Consider the following 18191-nt stretch of genomic DNA (forward strand, 5'->3'; position numbering starts at 1 on the left):
AAAAGATAGCATAAAATTATCAATATAACCGAATTCAAAGCATTTAAATTTGTATGTACGCGCGATTTTATTGGTCACTATCAGGGAAGCGTATGCAGCAAATCCTCGATGTGTGTTCGAAGGCTCTTCGGCACTGAACATTACATATTTCATAAACTAATGGCCATATTCTTCATTTTTTTCATATGATGCAAATGGGTGAAACATCACTGATGTCGATAATGTTTTCAAACACACTTATATAAATGTTAATAATTGACATAAACAACAACAACATTAACGATAATTATTATCGTTAGGAAGCGGTCATATGATGTTTACGTTATAAACACTCTGGTAAACTGTACGGAAGTGAGAACTGTACGAATATTTATTGCTAGTCTATTTATGTCGATTTTAAACATTTTTCCTGTTAATTTAACTACCTACGCGAGTATCTGATTTCTTGTTGTGCAATATCTATTCTAAAAGCTTCCGAAAATACGTTTCTTGTACGAACATTTATTAATCAATAGGAATTATGCAAAATGTTATTTGGAACTGATCGGTGTACTTTCTACACAAAGTGCAATGATTTTACAATGCGTTGTCATTACAGATGTATGCAGTGAAACGACATTCTAAGATTATATTGATTTATGTGCATAAAAATCGAAAGTTTATAAGTGCCTGGTATAAAGCTCTTTATCATCAAACTGTCCAACTTCTAATGTACACATGGACGCACAACAAAGTTGCCAGACTGCAGCAACAAAACAGAACAAAAAAAAGAACAGAGACATCTCAGAGAATAAATCGTATATCTTTTATTTTTCAAAGTGGTCCCCGTGACATTAATAAATACACACGACAAATCTGTGATACAAAGCCCAAAAACTGTTTGTCCGTAGTTGGAATGTTATTTAAAGCCCTCGACGTCTTAAAAACTATGCTTTCTCAGCTTTGAGCTCAGCATGAGATCAGAAGGGGTCAGATTCAGCGAATAAAATTGGTGGCTAATCTGCAAAACCCCTTTCTTGGTAAAAAAAAAAAAAAGAGAGTCTAAGATATTCAGAAGAATAAATCGAATGCTCTGAACAACATTCCAATAGTAGACTTTGGAAAAAGTCTTTGCATCGCACAATGTGTCAAGTATCTCGATGCCATGGGGGATTATATACTTCGAAAGATAAAATATAATATTTTGTTATTAGTAAAAAAAATTTATCGCTTGACGATATAGACCAGTTAGAAAAGAAACCTCCAGATGTTAAAAGAAATTCGTTTAGGAACAAATAAAGAGGATAATGTAAAGACGAAATTACGCCCGGTTAATAGAGCGATACCTAAAAGCACTCGTGTAGATCATAAGCACACTAATGCTTTTAATGTGTAAATTGAAATTTATAATCTTTTTGCGGCACGAGGAAGAAATAAAAACTTTTTTAGTCAACAGTCTGCGCATTCTGGTAACGTTTATGTGCTATTTATGGCCGAGTGAATTTACGACCGATGGTACTAACTTCTGTAGATCGTTCGAAAAAAAAGACATTCCCAGAGTCTATCCACTTGTTACAGCAACAACGAAAGGGAATCACAATTGAAAGTTACAAAATCATTAGCTTCCTGTTTCCAAAATTGTATCTTCGATTTCAGGAATTTCCTGGAAAATTTTCGAATAGAATCGCTGCTGGGCGAATTAAAAAAACGTGCGAAAGACCGAGCAAACTCTAAGAAAAGCATCATTAGACTGCTTCCCGACTAAACATTGTCAAAAAATCTCAATCCCAGCCGCGATTTCCGGAGAACATTCCAGTCGTAGAATAGACGATCAATGCATCGATGAAAAATACCGTGGAAACTCATCGTTTCCTACGTAAGAGATCTTCCAAGAAGATCATAACGTTTCGCAAACAAGGGGCTTCTCCCGCGCGCGCGCCGCCTTGAAAACACACAGGACGTTAAAACAACACCTGTAAATTAGTAGGAAATCCTTTTTCCTCCCGTTAATACCTACGTTTCGTTCTTCACTTTTTCCTCTTTGTACACGCTGGATTGTCAGAGATCACTTCGGTTTCATTAACACTTTCCCTCTCCCCCAACAGGTTTGTCCAAAGATCATTATACCCGGACCGGGGAAGATCCAACGGTCGCGACAAACAGAGACTCCATTGAAACAGAGGTAGTGGATTCGAGTTAATACACTCGGTACCGGGAAACTTCCTGTCGTCCCACTGTCAATTTGCACTAGTCGTTAATAGACCTAGAACTTGCGCGCGGCTAATCCCGTCATCGGAACGAATAAAAATCTTACGCTCTGTCTGCTTTTTTCTTCACTTCCTATCACGATTTTACGGGTTCGTTTGAATGTACATTTGAAAAATGTTTACCATTTTCTTACCCGCGTGGAAATATAAATTTATTACGTCATTTCGGTAGAATTACGAACGAAGGCAGGAAAAAATGTTGACATCAAAAGTTGACCCCGGAGTTCTAAATCGAATGGAGGAAGATCATAAATTCCTTCGACTCGGTGTCGAACACGTAGGTGAATATAGATACTTTTGGTTTTATGGACGAGTTATTTGCACCCCGTTTGTCAATTTCTCGCGATTCTCGTACGCGTAAGAGTTACTGAACTTCGGAGACCGTTTAAGATCGACATACAAAGCAGTTGATCGTGTCCTTCCATTTTGAGCCCGTTCCCGACATACGAATGTCATCGTTGTTTCTCTGATTTCGAAAACGTCGTTATGTAGCTTCGAGAAAAAATCAAGCGGAAGATTTCTGTTGGCGAAGGTCAAGCAAGGTCATTCCACCGAAAATGACGCAATTCCCTAGATTAAATTAAGCGATTGTATTCCGTAACGAGTGAATGTCACATTTGGAGATCCAGACGCACAGGTTCAAGAACAGCCAGTTCAGATGTTACGAGAATTCAGGTAGATTGGCAATGTGTGTCCGGTTAGTCCAGCGTACAAGTGACCTTTTTGTCTCGTCCCAAAGCTAGACTTTCGGATCATTCTACCAAAAAAAAAAAAAAAAGAAAAAAATTCGGGCCTTGATTTCAAAGAGTCGCAATCGATGACCTTCGAACGATGGAATGGCCTTCACCTGTCCGAGAATTTCACGTTCACTAGTCGTTTGATGTTTATTCGAGAGTTGTGGATAATGTTATCTGTCTACGTGAGAGTTAACGTCCCAGGGATAAGGCGCTACGCGCATTTTTATTAGAGGAGTCAGACTTTCGTCAGTTTTACTTTGTAGAATGGAGGTGAGGTGATGTGCAATTATTGGAGAGTAATGTTATGTTTCCATTTTGAAACTAGGCTATCAGAGGAACGCTACGTATCCACGTGAGATTTCCTTACTAGAGATCACTGCTCTACGAGGGAAACTCTCGAAGCTAATGCTACGTGTCTACTTGAGAATGTGTTCTGGGGAAGTAATGCTACGTATCCACGTGAGATTATTTCTTTAGTCGAGATCACTGCTACGTGCTTGTAAGAGGGAAACTCGTGAGGGTAATGCTACGTGTCCACTTGAAAGTGGGCTCTGGGGAATAATGGTACGTGTCTACTTGAATTTTTTAAAAATTTTGTTGCCAGGATAGTTGACTAGTGAGGAACCTTTTTGTATTATTATGGCGTTCAGTCACTTTGGCAAGTGAAGAACTCATACAGTATAAACATGGGCCCCAATTAGAAACGTCCAAACACGTTACTGTGTGACTGCCAATTGGCACTGGACCTTCTTTCCATCTTTTCGAACACACGAATATTAGGGTCAACTATCAATATTAAAAGATCCGGCCTAATAGCGACGTTACAGACGAATAAGACAGAAGGCATAACCGTCTGGGATAAGAGACCGATGTACAGTAAATCCTCGATGAGTATTCGAAGGCGGTCCTTGGCACTGACAAGAAGAGGTCCCCAGATGTAACAGTGATTTTTTAATGAGATTCATCACAACAATAGAGCTTGGAATTCTGAAGGCAATGATATTTCTTTTAACCGTGTATGGCCATTAGTTTATAAAATATTCAGTATTCAGTGCCAGGGAGCCTTTGAACACTCATCGATGATTTACTGTACTTATTAATTTTGAAGACATTGATAATTACATTTACTGAACTTGACTATATTAAATTTGAATAACGTTATTAAATTTGGAGCTATTGAAATCAAATTTTCTACAGTATTAGAACCCCTATTTTTCACCAAGCAAAGCTACCAGAGTAAATTAATGGACATTCACAGTCTACTACTCACACCGTCTTTAACACACACATACACACCGTGAAGTATAAGGAACGGTCGATTGAATGGCTATGCAGTGTATCGATTAGATTCGAGTAATTAATTCGACTCCGACTTACATGCCGACACTTCCGCAACGAGCCCGGCGTAATCGAGCTGTATCAATGTCGTGGCCGATGACCCTTTAGAGAGGCCAGCCGGGCGGGCAACATCATCAAGCCCGGAATCACCGCGAGACACGATGAAATTTCCTCTTTAACCGCGTGATTAAACGATTCAAACCGAGAGAATCGTGCCCGGTTAAATTCATGCCAGACTTTTTCTCGTGCGCGCTGTCTTGCTGTGACTCTAAAGTGGGCTTCAGCCACGGAGACGATTCCGCTACACTCACGATCCACCTTATCCCGTCACGTTTCAACAAATTTCCGCCTTCTAGTCCCTCGTGTTTCGAGAATACGCAGCGCTGAGCTACAGCGGGTATTATATGCTCGAAGAACCGTCTCGGTGTAACTCGAGATTCAGATTGAGTGGAACGAAGGATCATTTCGAGAGCGTTTAACGACCAGAATTTTCTAGTAGTGGCGTATTTGATATAATTCTTCGAGAATGGTGTCACACGAGTAGACTTACTAGCAATTCTACTGAAGTATCAAAATTCCGACTTGATTGGATGTCTACTAGTTTCAGGAAATTAAGCAGTATTAAAGTGTTGATATTCTGAATATTAAAATATGAAAATTCTAGGAAATAAACACTTGGATGTCTAATAGTTTCGGGAAGTTAAATACTATTAAAATATTAACATGCTAATTGTTTAAAATATGAACGTTCTATTAAATAATTGGAAGTCTACGAGTTTCAGCAAGTTAAGCAGTATTAAAATGTTAATATTCTAGATATGAAAAATATTAATTTTTATAACATAAAAGTTTTACTAAATAATTACTGGGAACTCTATTAGTTCAAGTAAGTTAAATACTAGTAACCTAAATATTTAAAATATGAACATTTTATTAAATAATTAATTGGAAGTCTGGGAGTTTAAGGAAGTTAGGAAGATTGTGTTCGAGAATCACGTGGCGAGGCACAGAGTATTGTAGAAAGGAGACGAGTATTTACTCGAAGATTCGAGACGCTCAAAGAGATTTCTTGACACTGAATGAAACTTCCGAGGAGATTTCATTGTGTTTTTTTTCGTAACTCTTTCTATAACTTATTTATCGTGTGTAATTAGTGACAATTGATGTCAGTCTAATAATTTATAGAGATTTATGTATGTGAAATAGTTATTTGTTTTCATTGAAAATCTGATAACTGAACCTACAATTGTAGGAAATTAAGAAATAAGTATATTTTTGTCGATCTATTTAATGAATCAATTTATATTGTATGATTATTGGAAGAATCGAGTATTCTATTTTTTCTGTTTAAACACTGACAATGTATTTAAATGTTGTAATTATTCACGCCATATATTTAGAAGGCTGATGCATAAAAATTAATCTAACTTTGATATTTATGCGGATTTTATGATCGAAATCAATTCGTCGATGAAAATCGATCGTTAAGTAGTCGCGTTTAACATGTAATTAAGCGAATTTCGAGCAAGATCGAGATTCAAACGGTAGCCCGCGGATGAATAAAATAAAATTTAATTAATTCTTTGGCTTACCCATTCCGTGGTAATCGACGATTAGGTCCGAATTCAGCCTGGCCGTCAGAAACACGAGCAAAGAAAAAAAAAACAAACACACGTCAGAATCACTGTTAAGTATTTAAAGCAGGTAAAAGGAAAAAGCTGACGCTTATCGAGTCTTGTAACAATTAAAAAGCAAATTAAAAATCATTTTCCGGAGAACACTATATAATTCAATTCGTCGAAGCTTAAATTCAAAATACACACAGAAATGGATTTACGATATATTTGACGAAATATCATTTTAGTTCTAAATTTCATTTGAAGGTAATTAATAAATATTCTTTTCTAAACGAAATGAGTTTATTGTTATTTTTGAAAGATTTAAAAAATATTTCTAATTTCAATTGGTCTGCATTTGATTAAAATTTTGAGAAGAAACCGGGAGATTGAACGAAACTGTGACGTTTCAGTGACTAAACTTCATTTCGTGATTGTTTTCTTGGGGCAGCAAGAATAACAATAAAAAGAAATCACTGTTATTTCACGAGTAACTGAACATTTCAATAGCTCGGTTGTATTCTTAATGAGGCACTATGAAGGAACTTTAGAAACATTAAGATACTTTCGAGGCAACGTGCAGTTCAATAAATTCACAAAATCAATTAAAACGATGCTTTTAAATCACTGGACCGTCACAATTAATTACCTTGCAGTACGATACAAAAATAAACAATCAAACTGCATTACTTTACATACGACCTAACTTGATAATACCTAACATAACAATTTTATTATAAACAAAACTATATAAATACAGAATTTCTCGATTTTGCAAATATCTCCAAAGACCGATGTAGGCTAAACCGAATAAACTTTCTCAAACGTTAATGAGAACAGTAAAAGAAACTACTGTTATTTCGCTGTTGACCAACTAAAAATTTTTATCAGGTCCATCCGATCCCTGATCAAGAATCGTCGGGACACTGCTAGAAAACAGAGACACTTTCGAGAATTTGGAAAGTAGCACAGATTCCAACAAACTCTAACAAAAAAAAAAAAAAAAAGGAAACTGAAGCGTCTAGATCACCGGTCGATCATTATCTTCAACTACACAATCCATAAAACCGAACAATACCGTAAATTTCAAAATCATATACAAAATATTCAACCAGTTTCGCTCAATCTCCAAAACTCTTCAAATCACCCAAAAACCAGCCCACGAGCTCACCGAAAAATGATTAAAATCTCCGAAAATCACTGTCCCAGTGAAATCCCCACGCACCACAGAAGATCAACCTTCTGCACCCATAATCTCCCAGATTAATCTCGTCGATCGTAAGCCTAACCGGTAGAGATCAAGATAAACCCGTACAGTTCCTCGCTGTAGAAACACTGTCGGGTGTTTATACTCGTTAAGCGCTCGTTAAAGCTTCTTCCTTTCCTTATCCACCGGAAAACTATCGTATGTGTGTATGTCTGTCCGTATATATTTTCGTCAACTCACCAGGAACAATCGTGTGTAGGATAAACTGTTATCCGTACTCTCGAAGTGTGTTGTGTCTTGGCGAAGCTCCGTTGGTCGACTATTGGTTGCGCGTTGGTGATTGAACGTGGTTTGTGGAACCGCTACGACTGGTATATACCGTGTGTGTACACGACGAACGGGAAACGCGCGGTGTCCGAGAAGGAATTATACTGAAAGGGAATGATATGTGGGCCAGCCACTTTTCAGACGAGCCAACGACACGAAAGGTGGACTGAGCGTGCCGGGGACCAACCAGAGTTCCTTATACCTGCCCGCGGCGGCGTGAGAGGCCGGGAGACAGCTTCTCCCCACCCTTTGGACAGGGGACAGAGGGCCCCCATCCCCTCCACGCCGTTTCTATTGACGTATCTACTAACCGACGACGGGACAGGCGACAGCTCGGCTTGGCCTGCCAATGCTGACCGCGTGTGTGTAGTATGTTTCTCTCTCGGTCTCTCTCTCCTCTCCTGCATGACCATTCGTTGAACTTTGAGACTTTCAGGGACCTTTTTGTCCCGCGTGAAACGGACGATGACGCGCTCGCGAGGGGCCATGTGCGACACCTCGGATACCCCGTAAGTCATAACAGTCGGCTATGTGTGTGTGTGTGTGTGTGTGTTGTTGGCCATTTACGCGGCTAGACACGCGGTATACACGAGACTTGCCACGGTGTTGGACAAGGTCTGACTTTGGGCACCTGATGCAGGTTGTTGGGTGGATTGAACGTTGATTGATCGAATGTGATTGTTTCCACGTGGTGATTGCTCGGAGGTCGCTACGCTTAACTCTCCAAAGGCAAATATATTCTTTCAGTGATCGTAGGTGAACTGAATTGTTTTTGTTGAGGCTTAATTTATTACTGTACTAGGCTTGAAAAAAATATGCAAATATTTCGGGGTAAACTTTTCCTCTGGGAAACTTATTCTTTTCACTGTATATTTATATTGATCGAAAGTACGTATCAAATGACATGCAAAAATATCCACGAAACGATTTGTAAACACAAAATTGGTATCGTTATACTCAATACAAGTACTGTCCATAAATATAAGTTTCAACCCAGAAAAAAGGTTTCCCAGAAGAAAAATTCACATAAAAGCTTTTGTTACCGAGGCTCAGGCTTCGGGCAAAAACGATTTTACGAGGGTCTGAAGCATTTTTCCCTATACGATTGTTGTCCCGGCGCGGACCCGAGTTCGGGACGATATTCAAGAGCTACTAAAGTATACTAAATAATATGTCACATCGTTTATCTGCCATTTTTTACTACTATTTGAAATGTTTATTTTCCTCTCAGCTGCATAGGTTGCTTAGGAAAAATGATAATCTGATTAGAACGGGTGAAAATTTCTCGTTCTTATATTTAGAAATAATCTAGTTATAAATGGTTTGTTCATTAAGGGATAGGTGGTCACTTGTGGGAAGGATTTCGTGTGTCCTATCCACGAGGTTGGACAACAAGATACTTTTGTTCGTGGGTATTAGGACGATCTGTCGGATGCGAAGTAAATGGAAATAAGGCGTTACGAAATTGTCGAAGGTCCGAAGTAAATGTTGTCTGGGGGGAATATTGAAGCTCGATGGACGTATGGTAATACGGAGCAATAAAAGTCGGCCGGAATATGTAATTTTTATGGAACATATTTTCTTCGTTGGAGACCAGGTGTCCTGGTACTGACGAACGGTAGCGTATAATGATAATGAAGTATTGTATAGGGTGACTGAATGCAGCTGTTTTATATTACGAAATCAATATTAAGTTTGCAATTGTTACCAGTTTTCTGGTGGCAAGAGTTTACAATTGTTACCATTTTTCTGGTGGTAAGTGTTCTAATTAATTTCAGCGTTGTGGGTCATCGATGACCCCCCACCCATGGGGTTACTAGTAGATACGTGCTGAAATGAAGTGAAATCCATGGCAGTCCACGTGTTAAAATGTCTAATCGATAGACAATACAATGAAAGAAAAAAAGTCTTGTATGACTGAGGGGGTTGAATTGGTGAAATTGTTTGTACTTTTGAATAGGTAGTTGTAATTTGATGGTGAATATTCTGTATGAAGGAATACAGAGTAGTCCTTCTATCCTGACAACCCTCTAGAGAAAAAGGAAATTTCTATTTATAAAATAATTAGGGACATCTAAATGTATAGAAATATCTATTTAGCTTCAACAGGATAATAAATTTTCTCCTGTTATTATTCTGGTCTCGAGAAATATGATTTGGTCGGTGTTGAAATTATTCTGACGAAATTGCAGGTGTAATTTCAAATAAAAATCAATGGAATATTATTAGTAATCGAATTATATTGTAAATTCGTTAACAGTGATTGGTCAGCGATCTATAAGCTTTCACTCGATTGTTCTGGCAAACTTATTAAAGAGTGTATTATTCGACAAGGTAGAAGTTAGTTCTCGAAGGTTTGAAGCTTATTTTATCAGATACTGTCTACTAGCGTGACTTTTTCCGTATTGTAGTTTAAAAATTCTGGAATGATCGCGATGATTTACTTTGGCCGTGAATCTAGTCCAGTATTAATTCTGCTTAACGGTACTGGCTTAATTACTAAAATAGTAATTAAACGAACTTTAATTTCCCAGCATTCTGATCCACAAACTGGACAATTAATATTAATACGATCAACTAAACATTTAAAGGAAAAGTCTTATACAGGGTGATCGAGAATTTCAAACCACTTTCGAAATTATGCCAGAGAGACAGAAGAAGAAAAAACAGCTAAAATTAGTCGTAGATTTTCACAACGAAATTAGCTGTTTCAGATTGCAATGCGTCCACGATGAACCTGACCACATTCGTATTCCGGTCATGGGAAGTTATGTTATAAAATTTCGTGTTGCGCAAGCACACGATGCATTTTTGGCGGATTGCACAGTGGGAAAGACTCTTTAGTAATGCGTGCCATTGTACTCGATACCTTGATCCCTTTTAGCTCTAGGTGCAACACAGGAGCCACACCACTAAAGTTTTTATATTACATTAGATTTTTTTTAAATATTTAATACAAGGATACATTAGGTGTACCAATAAGTAGTTTGCTAAATTCAAATATTTATTCCATATTAACAATATCCATTATTTGTTCTAAACATCTACCTCTATTTCAACTAAACAAAAGATTGGGAAGATACATATTCTGAATTTAAAATGTATTTCCGCCACATTGGAACTGTAATGAATGACTTGTTGGTACACCTAATGGAGTTAAAAAACAAAATGTTAGGATTTTCACTTATATACAAAGTGACTCAGGCGCACCTGTCAATTTTTTAACTCAAAAGAGCATAAATAAAACAATGCATCACGCACCTTTAAACCATTACTCATACGCGATATGCGTCGTTTCAATATTAAACTAATCAATCTTCATATACAATTTTCGTAGAAAAACAACGAAATTATGCGGAAAAAGAAACGAGTTCATTACCGACACGTAAAAGAAAGATAAACAGAGGGGAACAAAACAGGGAATGTTAAGTACGAGTTCTGCGGAGTGGAATCATCGGAAAGTTGTAGCTCTTTGAGGCTTACGCTATTCATGCATTGGCGAATATTAACTATTCACAAACCGTTCAATTTTCGTTGTCTTTCCGTTTTATTTACTATTTCATGCAATTCTAATACGAAGAAGTGCAAATACGCATTTGAATCAATTTTTACTAAGTATACGGTATATCACTCATTTGGTAGCATTCGTGACTACAAAACTGTCGAATTACGAAAAGTGACAAGGTCGAAATGTCCACACAAGATATCGTAAACCCTTGACTGGAAAGGTGGGGTCTGATGAACCCGACGAATATTTTTACAATATTTTATTTTTAAGCAATAGTTACTAAATGCTCGTTTATTCAATGTTTTCTTGCATAAGAATGCAAAACAATTAATTATGTGATAAGTAATAAGATTTGTGTAATAATTATTAAGTAATGTAGGATGAACAGAGATCAGCACAAGACAGAATTAAGAAGTCAAACAGAACGATGCGTTTTATTTCGTTACAGATGATAGACTGATTAACAAGGCCGCGCTATTCTTGTGTTTAACACATTCTGGGTGAATCTCGAACATTCGAGATGACACTTGGACTCGCCGAATGTTCGAGATCGATATACAGAAATATACGATATATATTTATTTACTAATAAGATTTATATATAGTATGATTTGTGTAATAATTAATAAGATTTCCACCTTACCTTCAAGCATTACTTTATCGTTAATACTTTCCCAGATACAAAAGGAATTTTATCTATAGGCCAAGTGTAACATTTACTCTAAATCTTAAATATTAATACCAACGAAACAGAATTTCACTTCGACTCGAAGAAAATGAATAGTATACATATTTATTAAATCCACTTTGAAATCGTCATCACGTGTCTGACTCGATGTTATAAGGCAAGGGGTTAAAGATATTTTTATAAAATATTAAAAATTAATTTTCTCAATTAAAGCTGCGTCGCGACATTCTTTGTTTCTTCCCTGACCCTTCTCTTGGAAATTCAACGAGTCAGCCATTTATTCACGAAGTAAACCAATGACGTGTGTGGATTCGTACCACGTACGCGAATACACGCGCGGCGCCGTGTACGTGAAATTCGTCACGGCTGAAACCATCTTTACAACGAAACGCCATCGACTTTCGTTTTGCATAAGTGCTTGCGATGCACTTAACACTGCCTCGCGTATTTCTCGCCTGCGATGGTCAAGTATGAAGAGCAACCGCGTGGGTTCGATGCATCCGACCGGTCGCCCGTCGTTCTACGGACTGAATGCTCGTTTAACGAGCACATTACTGGCATAGACAACACCGTTTTCGATGATTCGTGCCGCTCCAGGCGTCTATCGTCCGCATAGCAGCGAAAATTAATATTTTCGAGCACCTGTATTGAGGTCTTTTGGAAAGTTGGTAGCATTTTCGGGGGCAGAGTTACAATCTGTATTGTATATTCTTCAATTTATATCATATTATTGTTAACTACTTTTCTTTTTTTTTTTTATAATTTCTTCCCACTTTACCAATTAATTCCATTGTACCTTCACGAGCAAACTCGGCTTCTGCTAGGGGAAAAAGCAGTGATGGAGAAGGGCCTTCTATCACTTGGGAATTATTGTAATTTATGTCAAATTAACATTCAATTTAGCATTTAGTTCGGTACTTGAAATAAGTTTACCAAGTGGTAGAAGTCCTTTCTCTTACGCCACTTTTTCCCCTAGCGGAAGCCGAGTTTGCATGTCAATATACCAATGATATGTATGAGTCGTTCAGAGGCCAAACTAACTTCAGACTTTTTGAATTTTTTCAAATTTCAGTGTCGTAGCAATTAGTTGGTGTTTGACTTTGTATGTTTAAAATTAATTTCTTTAATAATTGTTGTGGTCTTAATCACTTTGGCAAATGAACGGGTCATATGCATCGGTGATTATGAAAGTGGCGTAAGTCATGCAGACTGGCACGAAAATCCTATTGTGTATTTTGAAGTTGCTATTGTTCATAGATACACTGCTCCACACATCAGTACGAACAATATCCAACTAATGTCCTCAAATAACGATCGTGAGAAATCAACGATCAAGCATTAAGATTCGTTAGCTCACCTCGAGGATCAAAAAAGGTCATAGGTCGTCCGCCCGGAAACTCTTCCTGTCCAAGTCATAAACGTTTTTCTTTTCTGGCGAAGTTTTTCCTGGAAAAATTCAAGTACGTTACTACGTCTCGGCAGAGGCGGATATTGTCGCTTCCGTTTCGCTATCAGGCATTTTTGCACAATACGTCGATTATATTTACACGCTCGTAATAGATATAATAACTGAACGACGAAAACAACAACGTTGCTCGTCGATGAAAAAAATTAACGCAACATTTCTATTTTTTGAATTCTCTTTCTTGTGTTGCAATGATGAAAGACGATTTCAAAGATTTGCTTAACATTTTTTGAAATTTTTAAAATTCTAAGAAATTGAAGTTTTTATAGCACTATGATAAACCAATTTATTGTTAATCCTCTAACTGCATTTGTCTACCACAGTGGACACCTACTTTATCACTTTAGTGACAATAGAGAGTACATTTATTGACTATTGGCAGTACGAACCTTGTTTAACTCTTTCAGACCTGAATTTTCTTTTAAGAGTATGAAAAATATTTGATTACACATTTTAACTCGGTAGACTGTTCAGGCGATATTTTATTTAAAAAAATGTTTGTTATTCAATTCTGAATTCATCAGACTTACTAAAAACATTTAGAACATGACAAAATTCAAATTCATGAAAAAAAATATGGATTTCCAACACGCTGTACCTAAACGTTCGTTGATCCTAAACGGAAAAGCTGGTCAATCACCTTCATCTGAATTCTTCGAATGTGAAGTAACTCGACGGACGTCGGGAAGGTGGGGGGAAAAAAAAGGGAAATGATAAAAGTATTCACGATACTGTTTTCCATGGACAAAGTTTCACAGTGTGTCTGCGCGAAGTGTAATTGCAGACCGTTAGGAAGTATGTTAAGTGGTCTTTCATAACATCCTGCGGTGTTATGTGTGTTTTAATATGGCCTGAGTCAGATATTGAAGGGCGGTGGGCCGGCTAAAGTTGCACCATTGCCCCCTCCCAAGCCCTCGTGAAGAACTTACGGTTCATTATTACGTTGCAAAAAATGCAAAACTTCTGTCTTTTTGTACCGTAATCGTCAATTGAAGATAACTTTTTGTTGGAAATAAATGACAACGACAATGTTTTTTGTCACCTATTGCAGGATCGTGATCAGACATTGACAACTTAATGGTTAAATAAACGTCTATTCTTTTTATTAATGACTTTGTTAAGTAAAAACAAAAAGAGTTCTCTAACCCTTAGGGGGTTACATATATTTGTGCTGTTAAAAAATTTTCTTGTATATGCAGAATTATTGTTTATTAAAAATACAATATATACATCTTATTACGTTATTTCCTTAGTAACTTTTAAAAAATTGAGCTATATATATCTATCAACAGAAGAAAATGGTTCGTGAATATGTAACTTCTTTTCTCGTAATTTTAAATTACAGCTGTAGGGTTTTTGTTTATCTTTTAATTTAATCATCTCTTAACAATACGTTCTCTTAAATATCCGGTATTGATCGAAACTAATTTTAGCCTCGCGTACGTTTCAGTTATGTACAGGTGATTTGTACGACAAAAAAAAAATTCCACGCGAATTCTGACGCATATTTCGGGAGAGCAATAAACGAATAAATTGAGTATACAAGGGAAAAAAACTTATGGTTCGCTGTGCAGCGCGTAATAATTCATAGGAACAGAGTTATTTCAGTAGAGAATTATTCGGCGTATCCAGGTAACTGTGTATTCAAATTAAATCAATATAAATTTCTTTTGCAAAATTAATTACGACAAAACACACCGTTACGGAATAAAGCGTCGATGCTTGCCATTGAAGCGCGTTTATTTCGCTACAGGGACGTGGAAGTGACAGTGAGAAATTAATAGCTATGTAGTATAATGATACGAATAGACGATTTAAAAATAGCTACTGAATGAAATACAGTAAAAATGAAATATTCTATCGAGGACATTCTAAATTGGTTTTACTAGAAACATGTATTGTTTCATCGTAATTATCTACGATTAAAAATAGAAGATTATTAGATTAAATGATAAACAAGCTCTGCTGTCTTTTAAAATTACGAAAAAAGATGTTTATTTTAATCCTTACATGTTAACCCTTTAGATCCTTAAAACATTATTTCAAAATTATGAGACTGATGCATGTTGTATCTTGTTATTTTGAAGTCAAAAATATCGATATTGAACAGATCGACTTTTTCTCATTTCTTTTCTCTGTATTTCTGGAGGGAAAACTTGAATTTCTCAACTGAAAACGTGAGGATCTATTTCATCCGTGAAACTATGGATCCTTGTAGACAAAAGATAGCTGTGACCAATGACAAAATTTAATGCACTTTTAAAATGAGTGTTGCACCGGTGCAACATTGTGAATCAAAGGGTTAATCGTTGAATGTTTAAACATCTGTAAAATATTTACAGTTTCACCGAGCACAAAAGGATTTCCACTTGAAACAACTAGTTTAATCTCCGTATCTCAGACGTCTCGATCACATCCGCGGTCGTGCTTGGTGGTTAGAAAAATACGAAACAGTGGTTTCCGGTTTCCGTGTGTCGATAGTTGTAAAAAATCAAACTTTGAACACTGTACGACAATGCGTATGTAAATACAATGCCGCGGAGGCGAGACGAGGAAGAAAAGAAAAGAAAAAGATGTGCGCGTATCGGAATGCAAATTGGCAAATAGAATTCGTTCAGTGTTGGTGTCACGTAAAATGGACGTTACGGCGGACAAAATAACGTTTTCTAGCAAGGTCATAAAAATCAAGGGGAATTATCTGCGACGGCTGATCCCCGTGCCGCTAATGCAAATTCACGAACTGGAATCGCGATCTCGTGTAACATATACTTGGAGCATTCATAGCAAGGCGGAAAAGTTTTCAACCCCTCATAAATTTTTTTTTTTTTTACCAGAAACCGTACCTCTGTTTACTCTGTTTTGATTGATTCCAGAGCCACCCACCCCCAGTTGTGGGAATAACACCGTTGCTTGTGACTCATTCATGGAGGAAACACTGTATTTCTCAACAAGAACGGCTGCTAAAAAGCGCTCGTTAATTGCACGATTCGCAAGACCATTCTGTTTCCCGATTACTGTCATTGCTTGAAATTCTCTGCGACGATAAAACTGTCACACGTTCGACGTTAAACTACGAAATTTAATAAATGAAAGAGTTTAAAGTAGAAATCTTTTCTACTCCTCCGAATAATATCGGCGTTAAATTTTAGTGGAAAAAAAAAATATTAGAAGTGTTGCATAGATATCAGTGTTTTTAATTCTGTTGCGACCCAACGCAGACAGGCGATGGTCGATGCGATCATCACGTCTCGAGTCGTCAATACGATCTACAAACCGTCATAAACGGGGATTCTTGGACTTAAAGATAAAGATAAACAATTCGGAGTAACAGGGATATTGAAACTGATAGTACTATGTAGTGATGAAATTGCTTTCACGAGTATCGTGCCAAAAATTATTATTGGCGTTTCAACCCCCGAAAATTTATTATCCGTTGGAACAGTCGTTGAAAAACATTAATTTGTCAGATTGGACATTTTAAGTAAGGAGGACAGTATAGTGAATTACAGAATTGGTTACGTCTAATAGATACTTATAAGGAACTGTGCATTTCCAGAAGCTCAATCGCGCCTTTCATCCAATCACGAGAGGCGCATCTCGGGGATCCACTCGGCCAGAAAAACGACCGACTAATTTCTTTCGGCCAGCCGGTTTACGTAACACCGTGTATTGGGCCGAATACTTTTTGTAGTCATTGTTCGTGGCTACGATTTTTGCATAAACATGTTATTCGCCCGCAGTTAAGGCTGACAAGAGACCAGACTCTCGCCTTGACGGGCGTTACGAAATCATACAGCGAGGTGTCCTTTACCTATCCGTTCTCCTTCAATTATACCGAACGATCCACGATATCAGTCGCGTGTTCGAATAAGTAATAACTTATTAATGAAAACTCTTCCATGGGAGTATACTACCCATGGTAAAAGTCAAGAGGCCAAGAAAAAAAAATCCAATCTTTGTTGGATTTTTGGAATCGCTGCATAGTGGTCCAGAATCCGAAATTTAATTGCTGAAATCGGTCGGAAACGATATGTTTTTAATTTTTTTTTTATTATATTAAGCATGGAAAATTTGTTCTTGTGCGTTATTGTTCTCATCGGATCCTTTCGTATAATCAATCTTAGTTAAAATCGAAAAAAGAATTCATACTTTCATGTAAGACGCTGAGAACTCTGTTCGTGAACGTTCAAATATTTTATTTGTATTATTATACAATCCTGTGTGGAATAAAAATCCATTTTTCAAATTCACTTGATTTTCAATCGTTTTGTGATATATTATTAGACTCCGGCTTATCTCGACCGATTATCCGAATGGATTTCTCTCCCTTTTTGTTCGAACAATCTTCCAGCTGCATCTTTCAACAACAATGTGTCGTTTGGATTAATCGTTCTACTGCATATCATTAACAACAAATGGAAACAGTTGATTTCACTGTCCATAGCCACGTGGCCTTCGAACAAGAACCGCAAGCCTCGCATTTTAAATTATAAAAATCACCGTGCCGCAGATTTATGTACTTTAAATGACATCATCCGCCATCTTTTTCTCTCTCTCTTATCAAAATTTATGGAAATTTTCTCGATTCCGAACGGTGATACCTTTTACAGGAACGAAACGCCTTGACCGTGGACACGGTGGAGGCAGGTCCAACGATTCTGATAGATTACGAATAACAGTTTTGTGTACTATTTCCGTATCCCAATAATTCCTCCTCCACGGGTTAGTTTGTTAATTTTAGCAATTCTAACGTTTCTCGAGTTTGACATTTATAATTCTTTTTTTCCCCTCTACTCTCACCATTGCTCTTTCGATGGTGTTATACGACTATTTTTAAATGGCGAGGCTGCCCGGTAGGACAGATTCTATCTAAACCTGTTTCTCGACGGCCAAATAACGTTTAAACTGTGAAATATACGTCATGAAGGTCTCGATTCGCCTATTGGGAAATAGATTTTTATTTATTTATTTATTTACGGATTAATTCCCAATAGAATACAAGAGAAAAATGTAAACACGTTTAAATAAAATATAAATATAAATCGGACGAATATTAAAA

The 18191-nt window shown here is 37.1% G+C and overlaps 1 protein-coding gene across 2 annotated transcripts in view; it reads right to left on the reverse strand.

The window, feature by feature from the left end:
* Positions 1-13113, reverse strand: part of LOC107188487 (putative fatty acyl-CoA reductase CG5065) — a 37275-nt gene extending 24162 nt beyond the window's left edge. Inside the window, exons 1-2 of one of the 2 annotated variants that reach the window (XM_015576778.1) lie at positions 7385-7655; positions 5914-5951 (exon numbers count right to left, since the gene is read on the reverse strand). The gene's annotated coding sequence lies outside the window, so the exon portion shown is untranslated. Of the gene's footprint in view, positions 1-5913; positions 5952-7384; positions 7656-13024 lie in introns of those variants that run through there. The other variant, XM_015576780.1, reaches the window with a different exon arrangement.
* Between the last annotated feature and the right edge of the window lie 5078 nt (positions 13114-18191).

Source organism: Dufourea novaeangliae, unplaced genomic scaffold (assembly GCF_001272555.1).
Source record: "Dufourea novaeangliae isolate 0120121106 unplaced genomic scaffold, ASM127255v1 scaffold124, whole genome shotgun sequence".
Lineage (NCBI taxonomy): Eukaryota > Metazoa > Arthropoda > Insecta > Hymenoptera > Halictidae > Dufourea > Dufourea novaeangliae.